This window comes from Euprymna scolopes, chromosome 13, assembly GCF_053919585.1.
Source record: "Euprymna scolopes isolate OS-2025 chromosome 13, ASM5391958v1, whole genome shotgun sequence".
Lineage (NCBI taxonomy): Eukaryota > Metazoa > Mollusca > Cephalopoda > Sepiida > Sepiolidae > Euprymna > Euprymna scolopes.
In genome coordinates, this window is record NC_136494.1 from 146,717,411 (window position 1) to 146,739,405 (window position 21,995).

The window sequence follows — 21,995 nt, forward strand, 5'->3', positions numbered from 1 at the left end:
GTGGACGGGACAGAACATATACAACCCTGATTAACTTTATATCAGGGACAGCCTCGCATCTCACAGAATTGGAGGGCTCCTTCAACTGTACATTTTCGAATGACTGTTCTGGAGCTTGCCTTATGGCTAAGATTATATTCGCCAAATTTCCCAAGAAAGTCAAGGAAGAATTGATCCAGATCACCGGTAAGAGAATTCCATCCTTGTCATCCATTCTGAACACCACCAAGGAGGCCGTCAAATGTCTTCTTATCAAAGATGACAGGAATACGAGCCTGTCACTTAATCTTGTACGTAGTTCTGGGGGAAGGGTGCCGTCTGAGCCCGAGCCCAGTTCTTCCTGAAGAAACCTCTCCTTCCATGTCAACTCAGCCTGTTACTCTTAGAGTAGAGGATCTTCTATCCCCCCACCAGTTCTTTGTGTAACATTTAGTAAGAACAACAAACAGGTTACTGTTAATTGTTTATGAGACACTGGTAGTTGTCGAACATATCTTTCCAGTGAAAGGTTGAAGCCACTTGGACGTTCAACAACGATTGGACGAGATTGTGGAATTAACCTAGCCACAATCCTGGGAGAATGCAGTTCATGGAGGGTGTGTTGGAGGCCAATGTTGGGTCTCATTGCCTGATCTCTCTCCTAGTGTTAGTGCATGAAGAGATTGATGTGTCAGTACACATTGAGACCCTAGATGGTATTTTGGATGAGTTCGAGCACATTGAATGTGATATCTCTGATGTGTTTTATATTGGAGTCCCGGAATATGTATGAGGACCCACTTAGTGATTTCTTCCCAGACAGTGTAGTACAGAGAGGATTAGAGAAAATGTTCAACATGGAATCATTAGGTATAAGAGAATCAGACGTTTTGAATTATGATGAACAGAAGATCAGTCAATTTAGACGATCCATCCAGTTTAGGGATAACAAATACTACATTCAATTGCTCTGGGAGGATGACAAACTATCATGTGTACCCTCAAACCATGCTGTAGCCTTACGTACCTTAGAACATGTTGCAGGCAGACTAGAGAAGAAACAATTGTATCAGGACTATCTAAAGGTTTTCCAGGAGCAGGAACATGATGGCATAATTGAGAAGATCTTTGTGATGCCAGAACAATTTGATGAGTATGTTTGGATTCCACATAGACCTGTGCTGAAGTCAGACCCCACTTCCACCACTAAGATTAGGCCTGTGTTTAACTGTAGCTTGAAGGTTGGTGATGCCTCCTCCCTTAATGAAGCAATCTATCAAGGGATAAACCTTACAAGCGATCTATTGGACCTGCTCCTCAGATTCCGTACTAATGATCATGTTGTATTGGCGGATATCAGGAAAGCCTTCTTGATGATCCACCTACAATTGGATTCTGATAAAAACAAGTTTTTTTTTCCTGAAAGATGGCAGTCGCCTGCACTGCTTCAGGTATAATACAATTACTTTCGGGCTTGCCTTGAGCCCTTTCATTCTGAACTATATCCTCCAGCACCATGCGGCCCGTTTCCCTCTGGATGACTGTAGATATTTGATGGAAAATAACTTCTATGTGGATAATTTAGTTATAACAAGGAATGATCCGAGAGACCTATGCAATTTATATGAACTGACCAGAGAACGATTGCTCCAGGGAGGTTTTCAACTCCAGTCTTGTAGTTCTAACAATGAATCCATCTGAGAATATGGAAGAGCATGGCACGCTGAGTAATCATAGCAGTGATTGGGAAAAGGTGCTAGGCTATCGATACAGCCCCCTCTTGGACACATTTTGTGTGACCCCAGTTGATTGTGACCCTTCTGCATCGATAAGGAGACAGATTCTTGGGGAGGTGGCCAGAGTATATGATCCCTTGTCTCTGTGTCTGCCAGTTTCGATATGAGGATGCATTTTATTAAGCCAGCTTTGGAAGAGCGGGTATGAATGAGATGCACTAGTGTCCTCTGATTACTAATCCCTTTGGAGGAGTCTGTCCTCTGACCTTTCCGAGCTGGAAACACTTTCTTTCCCACAAAGAGTATTCGGGAAGGAAGAAACAGGCAAACATTTCTTCTTCTGCGATGCTTCTCCTGAAGCATACGGCTTCGCAGCTTATGCTGTGCAGAATTGTAGAGTTTCCTTGGTCTTTGCAAAGGCTAAGGTGGCTCCTTTAAAAAAAGACCCTCCCCACGATGGAGCTTATGGCCGTTTTCTTGGTGTTTAGGTGCTTGCACGTTATTTTGAGGAACCTGGGAAGATTCTCTCCAATAGAGGTTCATGTGGCAACAGATTCACAGGTGGTCCTTTCCTGGCTTTTATCGGGGACCATTGTAAGCAAAAACGTTTTTGGCCGGAATAGGCTCAAGGCCATCCAGTGGATGAGTGCCAAGTTAGGATCCACACTTGGGTTCTCTTCCTCCTTCTGTTACATCCCCACATCGGAGCACCCAAGGGGAATATTACAAGGGGAATATCTTTAAGAAGATTCAAGGACCACCTTGGGTTCTGGTGCCAAGGTCCGGCTTGGTTGGGTAGCGGAACCATGCCATGGGCCACCTAGGAGTTTCCATGCCTTAGTTTACCCTGCTAGAGAATGACTCGTGCCTCCTGGAATGTTACCATCTTAAGTGGGGAGGAGTTCGCGACAGTTCTCCCCTTGGAGAGATTTTCATCCTTTGCAAAGCTCCTTAGAGTGACTTCACTTGTGCTCAAATTCATCGGTTGATTGTGGAGGTTGGAGGATGATTATGAGAAACGGGCAGCCATTGTTCTTGTGAAGATGATGCAACGACAAGTGTATGATGCGGAGCTGGCTTTTTTGTCGAGTCCTGCTGGCAAAACTGTACCTGGACTAGTGCGGAGCCTTGATTTGTTCATAGATACTGATGGCCTTATTAGGTCTGGAGGCAGAATTGGAAGGTTAGAAGTCAGACACCCGATTTTATTGGCCAAACATCATCCTATTACAAGACTTCTCATAATGGATGCTCATACCTGGTGCCAGCATCTGGGAGTTGCACTTACCTTGACGGAGTTGAGACGACGAGGTTACTGGGTGCCCAAGGGCAGACAAGTGGTAAAGATGGTTCTCTCTTCATGTGCATTATGCCAGAGGTATAATGCAAGACAGGTCTCACCCCCTAATGTGTCCAGCTTGCCTACTTCGTGTGTTCAACTGGAAACCCCTTTCAGTTATACCGGAGTGGACTTCATGGGTCACCTTTGGATTAGGGAGGGAAGCAGGTTGGTGAAAATGTACCTTCTGATATTCACATGTCTTAGTATGCGGGCTGTACATGTCGAGGTAGTGCCAGATATGAGCGTTTTAGCATTTCTGCAAGCATTGGTCAGATTCTCTAATCTGTATGGCATCCCCTCGGCCATTTACAGTGACAATGCAAGGACATTTCTGGGAGGTGCGTGGTTGTTTCAGAGGCTTGTGTTGAGTAATGACTATCAGCAAAAGTTTGGCTCTTGCACGATTAAATTCCAACCCATTCCGCTGTTTTTCCCCTGGGTTGATAGTGTCTGGGAAAGGATGATACAAACAATAAAGAATTGCCTTTATAAGGTGGTTGGTAGGGGTGAGTTGGACTATTTCTCATTACTTACCATCGTTTCTGACATCCAAAGAGACATCAACAACCGCCCTCTGACTTATCGGGCATCTTCCGAGATTGAGTTGGAAGCAGTGACCCCCAACATGTTCCTGTGGCCTAATGAGAAACTGGGGCTGCTCTTAGACCTGACTGACAGAGAATTTACTTCGCAAATCCCTCCCAGCCGGGAGAGGCTGCTCAGAACCATGCAAATTCGGGACAAGTGCCTAGCCAAATTCAGAACATTGTGGTACTAGTATTTGTCAAGTCTTAGAGAGAAGCCCCAGGGTCGTTTGAGGGTGCCATTCCATAACAGATTAAAGGTTGGAGACATGGTGTTAGACAAGAGTTCGCTTAAACCCTTTTGGGTTCTTGGAATTGTTTTGGAAACCTTTAGCGGAGAGGATGGAGTGGTTAGGACAAAATCAAGCAAGGATGCGGCGCAATACGGGTTTACTCACTAAAGAACCTCTTTCCATTGGAATTGTCCTCTGACACAGATAATTCAGTTCAAGCCTTGCCCTCTCCTGTTGATGAGCCTATGGACGGTCTTAGCACTCCCCCTCCGGAGGTAGAAGCGACCTGGCCTTGTTGCATATGTAGTTCTCCACAGGGTAACGAAGCCATGATCTGCTGTGATAGTTGTGACAACTGGTGCCATTTTAGGTGTGTGGGAATTCAATCCCCCCCTCCTGTAAGACAGAAATGGTACTGTCCAGGTTGTGACCCTCAGAGACGGCACCGAGGGAGGCCTAGTCTTCTCTCAGAATAGTCTAGGATCTCTGTGATAAGTTTACATGTATATATATATATATATATATATATATATATGAAAAAATATATATGAAAAAAAAAGTTAAACAATATATACTAATGTGTTTATTGACCTTTTGCATATTCTTGTTTCTACTTAATTTTTTTTTCCTTGTCCTTTGGGGACTGTGTGAAAAAAATTGAATTATTGAAGGAATTATTGGAGGAAAGGAATTTGTGTACTTGCCTTATTACTAACAAAAGACATTGTTGTTGTTGTTGTTGTTTGACCATTTTTAAAGGCTTTCCCTTGGATCATGTAATCTTTGATCACATGATACTTCTGCATATAATTGGGAGGAAACTCACCAACTGTTGTTTTTCCTTTTTTCTTTGGATCTGAAGTTGTTTGGACACCCTTTTTTGACTTCTTCCCTATTCTTCATATTGAATCGTTATTAATGAACCTCAAGGGCTTTATTGACACTTCAAGGATTGCATTGATTGGACTACCTAGTTGGCAATTGATATAATTTATTAACGGACTATGTGTTGCGTAAAGGGCGATTCTTTCGCAACTAAGGTAAGTGCACTTGTTCCTTTCTTGGCTAGAATGGTCGTTAACCCTTTCGGTCCTTTTTCATAATTATTTTTTCGACAATAAATAGCACTAAAATCCTAACATTTATTACTAGGACACTCTTAACAAAAACATTCAATATTTTTTTAAACATTGAACGATATAATCTTTTTCTACCATATTGAATCGGCACATGCATATTAAAATACAACAAAAAAATTATTTATTTTCTTTCTATTATTAAATAAAACCATATTATGAACGATTAAATTCGTTTTTGCCTTTACGCTGATTCTGACACCTTTTAATATTTTTGTTTACGGTGAAGTGGATAAAGAAAAACTATCATCCACACCCGTAACACTGGTGACACCCGCTGTTAAAATGGCCCCTCACTGCGACAATATAATTTTTTTTTTTAATTATCTGAAAGATAACAATTATTATTAGCATATTCAATAAATTCACACTTCAAAACACAAAAGATAAAAAATTAAACACATTCAAAATTCTAATAAATTTTATATGTGCGCAGTTGTTTGTTTGTGTGTGTGTGCATGCATTTATTTGTTTGTTTTATTTAAAATTTTTACCCTCCCACAATACAATAAATTTTGCTAAGTTTCGCCCGATTATTTTAAGCATATTTTTACCAACAAATAAAGAAGGAAGTGTAGGCAAATACATACATATATATATATATATATATATTTGCGCATAAGCCTGAAGAGTCCTAGAGTGGATGAAACGCAGAATATTCAGTGTAGCTTAATCGCCATATATATAGTTTATAAATTACTATATATATATATATATATATATATATATATATATATATATGAAAAAGAAAATTAAAACTGTAAGTTGAACTTTACAATCAACATTTATTATTCGACTTCTAATAAACTCTACTCTCTATTGCATATTGAGCTTTTTTAATTCGGTTGGGATTAAATTTTCTATATATAAATACTGTTCTTTATATTAGTTTGAAGTTTACCATTGCGTATATCATAGGCACGGCCAAAAATGGCCGAAAAATCAAGTTGTTGTTGTTTTTTAAAACGAAATTACATTTATTAAAATCCATTATTTCTGAGTAACTTTTTTTTCCAGAAAGATAAAACCCTGAATTTTATTATATAGAAAGCAGAATGATGTAAAACTTTTTCTACTATTTTTAATTAAATTTTAAATGTTAAATTTTCCCTAAAAGTTAACAATTGGCGTTTTTTGTTTTGCACAAAAAACGTATATAAATAGTTTAAAAAAAAAAAAAGGTTTTTGAAAGAATTAATTTGTTGTCTAACTAAGATTTAGGGTGATTTTCTATGAGAATATGCAAAAATATTATAATATAAGTACCTGGATTTCAAATAATTCCATTTATTCATATAGGCAACCAGTTACTTCGAGTCGATTTGATTACTGTTTATATTTGGACTTGATAAAAAGCAAACTGTGGAAGACCAAAAAGTCAAACAAAAACTTATTTTTCAGTGACGAAAATTTCAATGTATTATTAACGCTGAGGCTGTCCAGTACCAGATGGGTGACCATTTGTATGTTTGGTTTTTAATGTGTATGTGTGGGGGGGCCAGGCTCTCCAAAATGGGCAGGGGGGGCAATTTAAAACAGAATAAAAAAAATTATTTCAGCACGTTTGGTCCACCGTAGTCGAAAGGCGGCAAACGTTTCCAAACTTGATCGAAAAAATAATGATATTTTTAACACAAAGGGCACCATATTTATCGAATTTTTTTTTTTTTGTATCGATTCTTCAAAGCATGCCCTGTTTAATAATGGTCATGCATTATTCGGCTCGCTAAAAAGAAATTGTTAATTTATTTCTCAAAGATTTTAAAATGGCTTTTTTCGTATAAATATTAAAAAAAAATTGTTTTGTTTAACTTAAATTAATGATTTTACTTAAAATATTCACCGAATTTCACACTTCAAAACTCAAAAGCGGGATAATTAAACACAATCAAAGTTCTGATATTCAGACATCAAAATAAGGTATGCAAACTAGTTTTTTTTTTTAATCTATAATCCCGTCCCTTACAGCAACATATGTTTTGTTCAGTTTCAGAGGATTATTTTAAGCATATTTGGAACCCCCTCAAAATAAGGGGGGGGGCTTGTAAGCAAAAAATATATATATATATATAAATATTGTTTATGAAAAATAAGTACACTGTTATAAAGTTCATTCTTCTCTTAATAATCGCTGAAAATTTCGTATTGATTGGATAATTACCTAATGTTTTGTAGATTTTTAAAAAGACGGTCTGTCAAAAAGTACTTACCTGCCCCCCCCCAGTTTTGGCGGTGCCTAGTATATCAGGTAAACACTATATCCCTTTGTTTTCAGTTTATATATATATATATATATATAGGTATGTGAAAATGACAAGGCTTTTGCGAGGGTTAAGTGGCATTGGTAACTTGAGTAAGCCGTAATTCTGTGCACTGAGGTATGTGTCATAAATTTGCCCCTACCACCTATATCCGGGGGGTTAACCACACCGCAGGGATACTGATGAGGTAGCACACATGTTTCGCTACATGCTGGTATTTGAACTATTTCCATACGTTCAGTAGAAGTGTAAAAATTTTTGAAGTGAAGTTTTGTGTCATTTAAATCATCATTATTAGACCTGAAGGTAAGTTGTAATAGTTTTGAAACTATATATATTCGTTAATATAGATATTAAACCTTATTTGTGCGAAATATGAAGCCTATATGACTTTACCTTCATTGGTTTTGAGTTTACCTAAAATGTGAAGCCGTTACGAAAATTTTCAAAATTTCACTAACGCCATATCGTTAACCTACGCACTTTGTTTACAAATATTTTCCAACAACGGCAATGACGCCAAACTACGGCTGGCTAAAAAAATTCTTTTAAATTATTAAAATTTATTTCAGCATAATGAACTTTTAGGATTTAAATTATTTTACTTTCTTTAAACCAAAACATTTCTCCCCGGCAAAATGTATTTTTTTCTATTTTATCATTTTTAATGAGCTGCTTTTTTTTTTTCTTCCATAATAAACTAATAAACAAATTTACAATTAAAAAAAAATTATTTTTAAAATTAAAAAATAAAACTTTCAGGAATATATTTTTTATTATGCACATTTTGCAAACTTTAAATTCTAAAAGTTTTAATAATTTAAAAGAAATTTTGCGGTTTGTATTACTGTACACATTCGAAAAAGTTGTCAAAAAACATATAACAAATAAATGTTATCAAAGGCAAGATAAGTTACTTTTCTACCAAACTGGATACATTTTTTGTTTTTATTCAATGTAACATGTTTATTCAGCTCGAAAAACATGCAGTGCTTACCGTTGTATTGGAAAATTCAAAATGGCGGCCACTCTCTCTTAAACACGGTAAATTTGGGAAAAGGTGTTATAAATAATACACTAGACAAAATACTATTAAAAAAACACCGAATATATGCCAACTTATGTCACGGTAACATATAATGAGCGAATTTCTAACAGTATTTTGTCTAGTTTATTATTTATAACATCTTTTCTTGAACTTACCGTGTTAACGAGAGTGCCGGGCGCCATTTTGAATTTTCCAATACATCGATAAACACTGTATTCGAGCTGAATAAAAACACGAAAAATATATCCAGTTAGGTAGAAAAGTAACTTATCTTGCCTTTGATAACATTTATTTGTTATATATTTGTTTTTTTGACAACTTTTTCGAATCTATGTGTACAGTAATACAAACCCGAAATTTAAATTTATATGCTAAAAGAAATTTTAATAATTTATATGCTAAAAGTTCATGAGAAATGTAAAAAAAAATTATATTTATTGGTGTTTGTATGATGAGAAATAAAAAAAACGGTGCTTCTTCTGCAGTTTATTTTGACATAAAAAAAATCAGCATTAGCAGCAGACTTCATATGCGGGGATGTAATATTGCCTTAGTATGATTGCATCTTCCGCCCCAGCATCCCCCTTCACCTCTTAATCTTGTAAATAATTCATTAATACACTTTCAAAATATATTTTTCTTGTTCTCCATTCAATAAGCTCTATCCAGTGATATTTGTCTTTTTGAAATCGGACAAGAAATAAGAAAGTTATGACAAAATAACTGTGAAAAATCTTGATATCGGTCACAACTTTTTAAAGGAAATCCATTGATTCTATTGTCAAAAATTAGCCTCAAATTTCAGCTTTAGAATTGTTGTAACTTTCATATTATTTGTCCCACAGAGGTGGTTCAAGTATCATTAGAATGGTCTCTGCATACTCTTTCTGCTGAGCTGTTCCATTTTGAGATATGTTAACTTTGAATTTTTCTTTCACGTACCTAATATATATATTATGAAAAACAAAAAAACACCATTATAAAGTTTATAATCGGTGAAAATTTCGTATTAATTAGATAATTATTTGATTTTATGTAGATTTTTAAAGCGAGACTCCGTCAAAAAAACACTTATTTTCCCCTTACGTTTTGGCTGTGCCTAAGCGAATACGGAAGAAAATTTGGGACGCTGAAAACGTACAAAAAATGAATAGATTCTTCTTTTAAATCTATTTAGTTAAACAAATTGCTTTCATTTATTTTAAATTCATTCTAAACTTTTTGCTTCCACCGTAACGAGTTTGTAATAAAAAGAGAATTTGTTGTTACTTTCTATTGAGATTTGCAACTGTCAATTGTTTTCTTTTTTGTTTCATTTGACCAGTTATTTTTTTTTTTGGTTTCTTCCTCATTTTTTACTTTAAATACGAAGCAGTCTATAAACTTTTCCAATTATTTAAATTTAAAAAATTGCGTTCAGGTAAATGATAAAGGAGTTGTCGTTTTCTTAATGTTGGAGTCAATATTCAAAACAAAACAAAAATACGCAATCGATAGCTAACAGTTTCAAAGTAATGATTATTCACTAAGTAAATTTAGTTATCTCCTTTACATTTTTAACATATTTTGCAAATGCCCCGAGAAAGATACTTAATTTATCTAGTAATACTTACTTTTAGTTTTATAATCGGCTTTCGACTGACTTCAAGCGCTTTTATAAAGGAAACGACTTTCAACTGTGACCGACTCAAGATGGCGAACGGAAGAGCAGGTTCGCAGAAAACAAATTTAAGACGAAAGGAAATCATTTCGAAATAAGGCCAATGTTTGCTCAATATCACAGATAAAATATGTATTATTTTATTTATCTGAACATTTACGCAAGAGAAAAAAGTTTCCAGGCTTCCGCTCTCAGTCAAAGATTGTTGGAATTTATTCTTGCTTAATCTTTCTTCCTTTCTTTTTCCTCTTCTTTCTTTTTCTTAATGATGATTGTTGTTTCACGTGATTGAATACTCCTTGCAGATTAGCTCCGGCTTGTTTTTTGAAGATTGCAACATTTTTGTTAGTTGAGGATTCCACGTCTACCGGTACGGTAGCAGTGTCAGAAGTCGCCATTACAAAGTAGTGAATAAACATTTGATTAATTAGAGTCTGGTAATTGTCTGTATTTTTTAAATTAGTTGTTTTCATTGATTGAGATTGTCGGACTGACTTCCTCATCTTGGTTGTTATTGTCACAACGTTTCGGCCGTTTTGCCCTCCGGCCTTCGTCAGGTGAACGGTTTGTTAGGAGTCTCGAACCCAACCCTTTATTATTATTACGGGGGTACCGTGTTCGGACTCCAGCTAGGCTTTGGGACATAGTTGCTGATTCTCTGTTTTTCAATGTTACTTTTTCACTGCCTTCGTTCAGGATTGAACTCAGCACCTTTGGATAACTGTAAACTTTGATACAACGTCTAGGACCACTCGGCCATATGTCACTAGGACAACCAAGATGAGGAAGTCAGTCCGACAATCTCAATCAATAATTAAAGTCTGTTCGAAGCTTATAAGAAAATGTAATTACAATCCCTAATTTTTTTTCTCAATAAAATGAGCAAAGACAAAATTTTAAAATAATAAAAGGTTTAATCGAAAAAAATACAATATTTTTTTTTATCGGTTTTCTTTAAAAAATATTTCACGAAATTCAATGAATTTTAACTTAATCCAAATCTAATAAATATATATAAATGTCAAAAAATCACTTACCTATAAAAAAGATACTAAGCAATGGGCCCTTCCATTCTTCATTTATAAGAATTTGTCCATATTTATATTTTATATTCCATCTACTTTTTAAATAAAAGGATTTTTTAAAGCAAGGGTCCCAGAAAACCGTGTTTTTGCAACTTGTTATCTGCCATTAATCCAAGCCATGTTTCTTCAATTTTTTAAGTTGTCAAATATGGATGCCTCAAAGGGACATAAATAATTATTTCCAAAACGTAAAAACAACACATTAGATCAAATACATTTCAAAAGTAATCTCGATAGTAACTATATGAAGAAACGAACATTTAATTTATCTCTCCTTATCTTCCCTTTGTAATTAATTAGATATTTGGAGTCAATAAAGTTGGTCGATATGGGTTACCGTATGTAAAAATCATCACATTTCACTCATCAGTTTTCGTCAATTAAATGCAAACCACTCGACCAATTTTTGATTTTTTTTTCTTCTATCAAAAAAATACATGAGTTTTTGATTTAATATATTTTATTTCTTCTTTATGGAGTGAATTTTTTTAAAAATATCTAAAGAAATCATCGAATGAAATAGAACAAATTGGCGTAATTGTACAAAATTTTCTGAACAATGTAACAAGATTATAAGGTTTAATTTTAAAAAACAAAAAAAATCAACATGTTTTTAAAAAAGGTTTAAAACTTTGGACTTTACAGGTAAATATGCAAATAGCTATTCTTTTTTGTTGTTGTTTTAAATTAGCTTATTTTACTTATTGAGCTTTTATCTTTAATTTGTGATATATAAATTTGAGATGAGAAGATTAATTATTTTCATTTTAATAGACATTTCAAAACGGGAGGGGGTGAATTTAAAAGAAAAACGTTTGTCTGGAATATTATATTCGGTTTATTGGAAAGAGCATAAAATTTCACAGTGAACCTGAAAATATCGTAAAAATTGAACCAATAGAAAAATTTTAATAGATTTTTAAAGTGAAAAAATTGAAAAAAAATTAACTTGTAAAATTCAATTGATTTCGTTATGTAGAAAAAATGGCTGCATGAACGCGTGCAGGCACTTTGTAAACACTGTCTTTTAAAAAATAAAAAATAATATTTCTATTATTTTTAAACAACTTTAATAGTTTATTTTGGAAGTGTATTCCATAAAGAAAATAAACAACTCACTTTAAAAGGAAAAATTACGAGTTTTTTTTAAATATTTTATTCACAGTTTTGTGTTAGAGGTGTGTGCGAGCCTTTTCTAGTTTTGCACAAAAGCATGCGTTCACATCTACAGGCATATTTCTTGTCATATACATACGCGCACACAAACATACGCGCACATATACACACACGTAGATATATTCACGTTCGCGTACATACACTCACATTCACGTGCATATACACACATGCTAACGTACACATATGTACGCACACATGGGCAACGTTACTTCCCCTTTAAAGGAAATCCACATATGCGCAAAAGACCACTGGAAACAACTATAAAAGCAAGAGACAAGCTGTTTCCTACCTTTTTTCGACATAGCTCCCAAGCTGAGAGGTTGATGGACCAGTCACCTCCTTTTGAGGCGCACACGCCCGCGTGCCTCATGCCACCTGCTATTGTGTGGGGCAAGAGCTAACAGACAGTACGTACACTTTATACGCTTTCTCTCTCCATGAAATGGATTGACCTTCTCACTCTTTTTTCCCTTTTGCTTTGGTCCATCAACCAGACAAGTTCACGTCCACAGCTAGGGGCCTGAAGACATTTCCATGTGGACAAGTACTAGCATATGCGCGCAGCTTTACTGATATCAACCTTCTATCTTTTTCTGTGTCTACACGCTGGACTGCCATTTCTCGTTCCACTACATTACTCACTCCTCTTTCCATGCGCAGACATGAACGCGAGTTACACCTAAAACATTCATTTTTCAACAGAAAATAAACAACATGTTTATTTTATCCAGCAATTGAGTTTAGTTTCCTTCTTTCCATTTGTTTCATTGTTTTCTTTTGTAGCGAGTTAGGATATTGATATCCTGGTCCGCAACAAACGATGGTGATCCCGTTATTTTAAAATGAAATGGATGTGTTTGAACGAAACACTCATACACACACACTCTCTCTGTGTCCCCACAGCAATACACTTTCCCTCTCACCAGCTAACAGCAAGAGACACACGCCAAACTGTAGACTTTCCCTCTCACCAGCTAACAGCAAGAGACGCACGCGAAACTTAAGATGTGCTGTACCCTTTTCTTTCATTTGTTTCTTTACAAAATAAATTCCTGTTCATTTAATTCAAATAAGCACGTTGTTCATTCCTTCCTCAAAGTAATTCATGTTTCCTATTTTGAACCACCTCAACAAATTGGTGACCCGACGTGAGATGAACACGCATTTCCTTCTATACCACCAGCCCTCTACAAATTGGTGACACCCAAACATGAGATGAACACGCATTTCCTTCTATACCACAAGTCCGCAACAAACTGGCGACTGACTGCTGTGAAACGAACAAGGATGGTGACCCTACCTTTTTTAATTTAATTGTTTTGAGCAAGACGCGCATTTTATTTGATAAAGAAAAAAAAACGAACATTTCAACAAAGAAAAACAAGTGAACTACTACTGACAAGAATCTCAATGAACTACAAGGACGAAACCTCTTGTCAGACTCGGCAGAAAAATAAACACGAAGCTGTCGACTTCATACCGAATATAAAGAAAAATTCGATCTCGACAAACATTTTTAACGGTTTCCTGACATTACAAATGCGAGGAGCAAAATCACATAGGCCTATACACATTCTCTCCTGCACAGCAGACGCAACAACAAAGAAACAATTACAGGACATCTCTATCAACACATAGGAAGAAGTTGAATCAACAATACGAGTTGAGATGCACCACGCACGCTGATAAACTCACAACTGGAAGTTTCATTGACAGCTGCCAACAACATTCACCATTCAACATGAATGAATTTGCAACAAGCGCTCGTACAAACAATGTACACACTACTGCAGACTCACTTGTGAAGACACTGGCAACTACACACACCACGTCAACACGAAAAAATTTTCCTTCCAAACAAACAATTCACTTCACTGTCCAAGCAACTCGTTGCACATGTCAGCACACAACAAAAAAACAGACAAACAAATGTCAGCCTAAAAAAAAAGAGTAAACTCCTTTTCCATGCATAAGTAAATACTTTTTTGTACAAACACACTCCGTTTTTGACGTTTTTTTTAAACAACCACACCAACAGCAAAAAAACAGGACGAACAGTCAACTGCCCAAGACATTACTTAAAAAATATATATATACACTGCATATTTTTTTTTTCCTGGGAAGGAAGTATTGTGCGATCCTTTTCTAGTTCCGCACAAAAACACGCGTTCACAACTGAAGCCATATTTCTTGTCATATACATATGTGCACACAAACATACGCGCACACATACACACACGTAGATATATTCACGTTCACATACATACACTCACATTTACGTGCATATACACACATGCTAACGTACACACATGTACGCACACATGGGCAACGTTTCTTCCCTTTAAAGGAAATCCACATATGCGCAAAAGACCACCGGAAACAACTATAAAAGCAAGAGACAAGCTGTTTCCTTCCTTTTTTCGATGTAGCTCCCAAGCTGAGAGGTGGATGGACCAGCCGCCTCCCTTTCGAGGCGCGTGCCCGCGCGCCTCATACCACCTGCTATTGTTTGAGGCAAGAGCTAACAGACAGTACGTACACTTTATATGCTTTCTCTCACCATGAACTGGATTGACCTTCTCACTCTTTTTCCCTTTTGCTTTGGTCCATCAATCAGACAAGTTCCCGTCCACAGCTAGTGGCCTGAAGACATTTCCATGCGGACAAGTACTAGCATGTGCGCGCAGCTTTACTAATGTCAACCCTCTATTTTTTCTGTGTCTACACGCTGGACTGCCATTTCTCATTCCACTACATTACTCACTCCTCTTTCCACGTGCGGACATGAACATGAGTTACACCTAAAACATTCATTTTTCAACAGAAAATAATCGACATGTTTATTTTATCCAGCAATTGAGTTTTGTTTCCTTCTTTCCATTCCTTTCATTATTTTCTTTTGTAGTGAGTTAGGATATTTATATCCTGGCCCGCAACAGATGTCAAAATTCCCCAAAACTTCTGACATAGCTACCATTGTTGAAGCCCCCCACCCCCGGCTATGTTTGCTGTGGGGCAGAATAAGGAAAAAGAGGATAAGAGAGAGAGAGAGAGAGAGAGAGAGACAGAGAGAGAGAGAGAGAGTGAGAGTGAGAGAGAGAGAGAGTGAGAGAGAGAGAGAGAGAGAGAGATCGTTCTCGGTTTTACCTTTTATACACTCGGTAACATGTTTGAGAGCTAGCTTGTGATTGGACAAACCAGATAGTAAATAAATTTAAAATCTTGAGCCACGAGAATTAGCTCTTACCTGTTATTGTAGCAAGTTTTGGCTGCTACAAATACCCCCTTGTTGGATTGCTTATCGAAATAAAAGAAAGGTTCTTTTATGTGTGTCAGTTGTAATTTAGAAAATTCGAAGTATTAAGGATTTTGTAATATGTCTATCCATGACAGCTGCTTCTAAAATCGTTTTTTGTGTCAACACGAGGCTTAATGCTTGTGACAATGTTCAAATTTGTTTCATAGAATTGTATAAAATTTCTTTAAATTTGAACTATTTCCGTGGAAATTGATGTCACTATGTTGCTCATTGCTAAACGACAATGACAAATTGTATTGTTGACGAATTACTTTAGTGGAGGTTCTAAAAAAAAAAAAAAATAAATGTTTCATGTGTGTTCTCCTGTGAAGAGTGTTTTGGCTCGCTAATCGCCAGTTATACGTTTTTGTTGGACTTGACTGTTCAGTAAACAGTTATTTATTTTTTCTGTGGGGAAAAAAATCGTTGCTCTTTGGTGAAAAGAAATTTTTTGTGTGTGAAATAATTTTGCGAGGGGAATGTTTCTGGTAGCAGAGACTATTTATACCATGTGTGTAAATGGGGTTGAGTTGACTCATGTTGTTGTTGTTGTTGTTGTTGTCATTGTTGTTGTCGTCGTTGTCATCATCGTTGTCGTTGTTGTTGTAGTAGTAGTAATAATAATAATAATAATCATAATAATAATAATATCCGTGGTGCACATATAAGGCAGGGAGTTGGTAATAGAAAAAGGTAGCATGAAAAACAAATAAAAGTCAAATGTTAAGAGTGCTGCGCGAGCCTTTCCTAGTCTCACAAAAAAAAACACGCGTTCACATTTCAAGCTATATTATTTGTCATATACATACGCGCACACAAAGATATGCGCTCACGTCCACACACGTACATATATTCACGTTTATGTACATATACTCACATTCACGTGTATATACACACATGCTAACGTACACACATGTACTCACACACGCGCACACGTACGCACACAGATGGACGACGTCACTTCCTTTCAAAGGAAATACACACATGTGCAAACGACCACTGGAAACAAGTATAAAAGAAAGAGCAATAAGCGTCTTCTTTCTTTTAGGACCAGCTTTCGACCGCGTGCCTCACACCACTTGCTACTATGTGGGACAAAAAGCCAACAGACAGTATGTACACTCTTTCTCTCTCTATCTACTGTTTGTGCCAGAGAACACCACCGCATAGCTGACGACTAACATGGTGCACAGCTTAACCTCTATCCTTTGTCTTTGTCTACACGCTGGACTATCATTCTCATTTCTACTATATTACTCACTTCTTTTCCCACGAGCGAACAAATGATAGTGACCTGAACGTGAGATGAAAACACATTTCCTTTTTCCTTCTACAATACCAGTCCTCTACAAACGATGGTTACACCCGCGCGGACATGAACACATGTTATACTTAAAACATACGTTCCATTCTTTCTACAGGAAAATGGTGACCCCTTTATTTTAAAATGAAATGGATGAGGTTGAACGAAACACTCATAAACACACTCACTCTCTCTCTCTACGACAATACACTTTCCCTCTCACCAGCTAACAACGAGAGACGCACGCCAAACTTTAGACCTTCCTCTTCACCAGTTAATAATGAGAGACGCACGCCAAACTAAACACGTGTGGTACCCTTTTCTTTCATTTGTTTCTTTCATGAAAGAAATTCCTGTTCATTTAATTCAATTTAACACGTCGTTCGTTTCTTCCTCGAGACAATTCATTTTCCGTATTTTGCACCAACACCACAAAATGGTGACAACCGAACGCGAGACGAACTAGCATTGCCTCCTATGCCACAAGTCCACAACAAACTGGCGCCCGACTGACACGAAACAAACAAGCATGGTGACCCTACGTTTATTTTTAAATTGATTGTTTTGAGCGAGACACGCGTTTTATTTGATAAAGAAAAAAACGAACTTTTCAACAAAGAAAAACAAGTGAACTGCTACCGACAAGGACCTCAACGAACCACAATGACGAAACCCTTCGTCAGACTCAGCAGAAAATAAACACAGAGCTGTCGACTTCATAGTGAATTTAAAAGAAAAATTCGAGCTCGATAAACATTTTTCACGGTTTCCTGACATTACCCTGCAACAAACGCGAGGAGCAAAATCACATAGGCCTATACACATTCCCTCCTGCACAGCAGACGCAACAACAAAGAAACAATTATAGGACATCCCTATCAACACATAGGAAGAAGTTGAATCAACAATATGAGTTGAGATGCACCATGCACGCTGATAAACTCACAACTTGGAAGTTTCGTTGACAGCCGGCAACCAGACACTAGTGTTCAACCACGAACGAATGCACAACAAACGCCCGTACAGACAATGTACACACACTACCACAGACTCACATGCGAAGACAACGGCAACCAAACACCTCGTTCAACAAGAACGAATGCGCAACTAGCACCCGTCCAAACAATGCACACACTACCGCAGACTCACATGCAAAGACAATGGCAACTGGACACACGACGTCACCACGAAACAAAATAATTTTCCTTCCAAACGAACAATTCACTTCTCTGTCCAAGCAACTCGTTCCACATGTCAGCACACAACAAAAACCAAACAAACAAATGTCAGCCTAAAAAAAAAAAAGAGTAAACGCTTTTCCACTCGTAAGTAAATACTTTTCTTTACGAACACACTCCGTTTTTGACATTCCATTCTTTTTGACGTTTTGTTTTAAATACCCACACCAACAGCAAAAAACAGGACGAAAAGTCAATTGCCGAAAACATTACTTACCAAAAAAAAAATATATATATATATAAATATATATACACTGCATATATTTTTTTCCTAGGAAGGGGAGTATTGCGCGAGCCTTTTTCTAGTCTCACAAAAAAACATGCGTTCACATTTCAAGCTATATTACTTGTCATATACATATGCACACACAAACATGCACCCACGTCCACACACGTATATATATTCACGTTCGCGTACATACACTCACATTCACGTGTATATACACACACGCTAACGTACACAAATGTACTCACACTTGCGCACATGTACGCACACAGATGGACGACGTCACTTCCTTCCAAAGGAAATACACACATGCGCAAAAGACCACCGGAAACAAGTATAAAAGAAAGAGCAATAAGCGGATTCTTCCTTTTAGGACCAGCTTTCGAGCTGGTTGGTCTACGGACCGACCGCATGCCTCACACCACTTGCTACTATGTGGGGCAAAAAGCTAACAGACCGTACGTACACATTCTCACTCTTTCTCTCTCTACATATATAACTTGTCCTTGAGAATACCTTCGCGTAGCTGACTGCTAACATGGCGTACAGCTGAACCCTCTATCATTTGTCTTTGTCTACATGCTGGACTATCATTCTCATTTCTACTATATTACTCACTTCTTTTCCCATGTGCGAACAAACGATAGTGACCCGAATGTGAGATAAAAATACATTTCCTTTTTCCTTCTACAATACCAGTCCTCTATAAACAATGGTTACACCCGTGCGGACATGAACACATGTTATATCTAAAACATTCATTCTTTCAACAGTAAATAAACGACACGTTTATCTTATCCATCAATTGCGTTTTTGTTTCCTTCAATTCCATTCGTTTCATTATTTTCTTGTGGCAAGCCAGGGTATTTATATCCTGGTCCTCTACAGGAGCGACATCACTAACATCACGTTGACTAAATCAATACAACTCGTTTTGGACAACACACCGCTAGTTTGTGCACGTTCACGCGAAACAGGCTCACGCCGACTATAAGAACAAACAAGAAAATCCCATCATGGTGGATCAGTCCCTTAGCTAGTTGGTATGAATGAATCTCAGGGCCCCATTATTTATTTTTCAGGTGTTAGAATACCTCCAAGAAGCCCGCACCCAATAATTTATTTTTGCCTCTGTCCATCCCCATGGCACACATCTTGGAGGTCACCGTACATCCCTTCAAACTCCACCCATTTGTTTTGTCCATAGACTGCCCACTCCCACTTAGGAAATGACTCCCTTGTTTTTGGTTGTGAACCGGAAAACAGGAGGCATTTCGGAATTAGATTAGGAAGGGAGGGTTCCTGCTAACACATCATCATTAGCATTTTATTTGGTTTCTTTATTTTGTATTACTGTTATTTTTCTTTATTTTTGGGTGTTTTAAGGCTTTCATCACCCCCCCCCATCATCCTCATATATCATACACATCACAACTTCATCACAACAACTTCATATATCATAAACATCACCCAATTTTTGTATATATTTAAAAAAAAAATCCCTAATATATATATATATATATATACACACACATATACACAGAGTGTCCACAAAGTCTGGCTACATTATGTAGCCAGACTTTGTGGAAGCATCCTGTAGATTATGTAGCTAGACTTTGTGGGCACCCTGTATATAGACACACACACACACACACACGTGTGTGTGTGTGTGTGTGTATGTGTATATATATATATATATATATATATATATATATATATACACATACATACAGGGTGCCCACAAAGTCTGGCTACATAATCTAGAGGATGCTTCCACAAAGTCTGGCTGCATAATGTAGCCAGACTTTGTGGACACCCTGTATATATATATATTAGCATTGTAAATATTGTAAATATGTCATTTTCACCCCATCTGGGTAGCTTTCATATAGCTTAAGTTCATAGAGTGAATGCGGTATTGTGGTGATTGCAACTAGTTTTAGGGAATAGACCAGTGGACAACCCCGACACGCCTTTCTCCCCTCCACTTCCTTTCGGGCTTCATGCCCAATCATAAAGTTGTAGCGTTTTTTGTTATATAACACCTGCCTGGCACTTGTTGTATGCCCTAAGAAATGTACACACAATTTTTATGATAATTAAAGGCAACTAGCCCTCCTCTATGCAGGGCTCCAAAATTCAAGTAAAGACCATTGCAGTTATTGGTCAATGTAGGGGAAACCCTTCATACCAATTGTCACTATCCAGCTCCTCTACTCCCCGGGGAGTTGGTCCCCATTTCCCCTTCACTCCTCACTTTAAAAATCGGCCTTGTGACTAATTTACTCAGTGGGGAAGCAAATAAATCCCGTCAACTCGCCCAGTGCCCTGTGAGGCCTGGGCAACAAAGTTCAAGCAAACACTATATATGGTGGCACCCCCACATATAAGACCATTGCTCTTGTAGCAATCAGTTATTGGTCAATTTAGGGGAAACCGTCCATACCAATTGTCACTATCCAGCTCCTCACTCCCCGGGGAGCTGGTCCCCATTTCCCCCTCACTCTCCATATTAAAAAACGGCCTTGTGCCTAATGTGCCCAGTGGAAAAGCAAATAAATCCACTTCTCCCTGCGGGGTTTGGGCACCAAATTTCAAGCAAAGACCATATGTGAGGGCAACCCCACATATAAAACCATTGCTCTTGTAGTAATCAGTTATTGGTCAATGTAGAGGAAACCCTTCATACCAATTGTCACTATCCAGCTCTCCTACTCCACGGTGAGCTTGTCCCCATTTCCCCAATTTCTCTGCATTAAAAAACAGCCTTGTGCCTTATTTGCTCAGTGGGGAAGCAAATAAATCCCATCAACTCGCCCAGCCTCCTGTGAGGCTAAGGCACCAAAGTTCAAGCAAAGACCATACATGGTGGCAACGCCACATATAAGACCATTGCTCTTGTGGCAATCAGTTATTTGTCACTGTAGAGGAAACCCTTCATACCAATTGTCACTATCCAGCTCACCTACTCCTCTTTGAGCTTATCCCCATTTCCCCTTCACTCACCACATTAAAAAATGGCCTTTTGCCTAATATGCTCAGTGGGGAAGCAAAAAAATCCAGTCAACTCGCATGGCGCTCTGCATAGCCTGTGCACCAAAGTTCAAGCAAAGACCATATGTGGGGGAAATCCCACATATAAGACCGTTGCTCTTGTAGTAATCAGTTGTTAATCAATGTAGGGATAACCGTTCATACAAATTGTCACTTTCCAGCTCCCCTACTCCCCGGGGAGTTGGTCCTCATTTTGCCTTCACTCTCCACATAAAAAAAACGGCCTTGTGCCTTAGTTGCTCAGTGGGGAAGCAAATGAACCCATCAACTCGCCCGGCGAGTACAACTGGCCCTCGGGCCCTACAGGGGCCTGGGCAACAAAGTTTAAGTAAAGACCATATGTGGGAGAAACCCCACATATAGGACCTTTGCTCTTGTAGCCATCAGTTATAAGTCAATGTAGGGGAAAACCTTCATACCAATTGTCACTATCCAGCTCCTCTATTCTTCTGGGAGCGTGTCCCCATTTCCCTAATCTTTCCACATTAAAAAATGGCCTTGTGCCTAATTTGCTCAGTGGGAAAGCAAATAGATAGAAACTCGTCGGCCCGGGTCCTACGGGCCCTGTGTGACAAAGTTCAAGCGACAAGCATATGTGGGGCAACTTTACATATACGACCATTGCTCTTGTAACAA

The 21,995-nt window shown here is 37.6% G+C and overlaps 1 long non-coding RNA gene across 1 annotated transcript in view; it reads right to left on the minus strand.

The window, feature by feature from the left end:
• Positions 1–10,477, minus strand: part of LOC145292230 (uncharacterized) — a 60,691-nt gene extending 50,214 nt beyond the window's left edge. The window contains exon 1 of the long non-coding RNA XR_013869577.1: positions 9,933–10,477. This is a non-coding gene — a long non-coding RNA (uncharacterized LOC145292230). The remainder of the gene's footprint in view (positions 1–9,932) is intronic.
• Between the last annotated feature and the right edge of the window lie 11,518 nt (positions 10,478–21,995).